The sequence below is a fragment of the Bison bison genome, unplaced genomic scaffold, assembly GCF_000754665.1.
Source record: "Bison bison bison isolate TAMUID 2011002044 unplaced genomic scaffold, Bison_UMD1.0 scf7180017864070, whole genome shotgun sequence".
Taxonomy (NCBI): domain Eukaryota; kingdom Metazoa; phylum Chordata; class Mammalia; order Artiodactyla; family Bovidae; genus Bison; species Bison bison.
In genome coordinates, this window is record NW_011494642.1 from 24,719 (window position 1) to 25,222 (window position 504).

A 504-nucleotide genomic window follows, 5' to 3' on the forward strand; every position below is an offset into this window, starting at 1 on the left:
AGACATTACCTTGCCACAAAGGTCCATCTAGTCAAGGCTATGGTTTTTCCTGTGGTCATGTATGGATGTGAGAGCTGGACTGTGAAGAAGGCTGAGCGCCAAAGAATTGATGCTTTTGAACTGTGGTGTTGGAGAAAACTCTTGAAAGTCCCCTGGACTGCAAGGAGATCCAACCAGTCCATTCTAAAGGAGACCCGTCCTGGGTGTTCATTGGAAGGACTGATGCTAAAGTTGAAAGTCCAGTACTTTGGCCACCTCATGTGATGAGTTGACTCATTGGAAAAGACCCTGATGCTGGGAGGGATTGGGGGCAGGAGGAGAAGGGGACGACAGAGGATGAGATGGCTGGATGGCATTACCGACTTGATGGACATGAATTTGAGTAAACTCCAGGAGTTGGTGATGGACTGGGAGGCCTGGTGTGCTGCAATTCATGGGGTCGCAAAGAGTCGGGCACGACTGAGCGACTGAACTGAATATTGATGTGTGTGTGTGTGTGTGTGT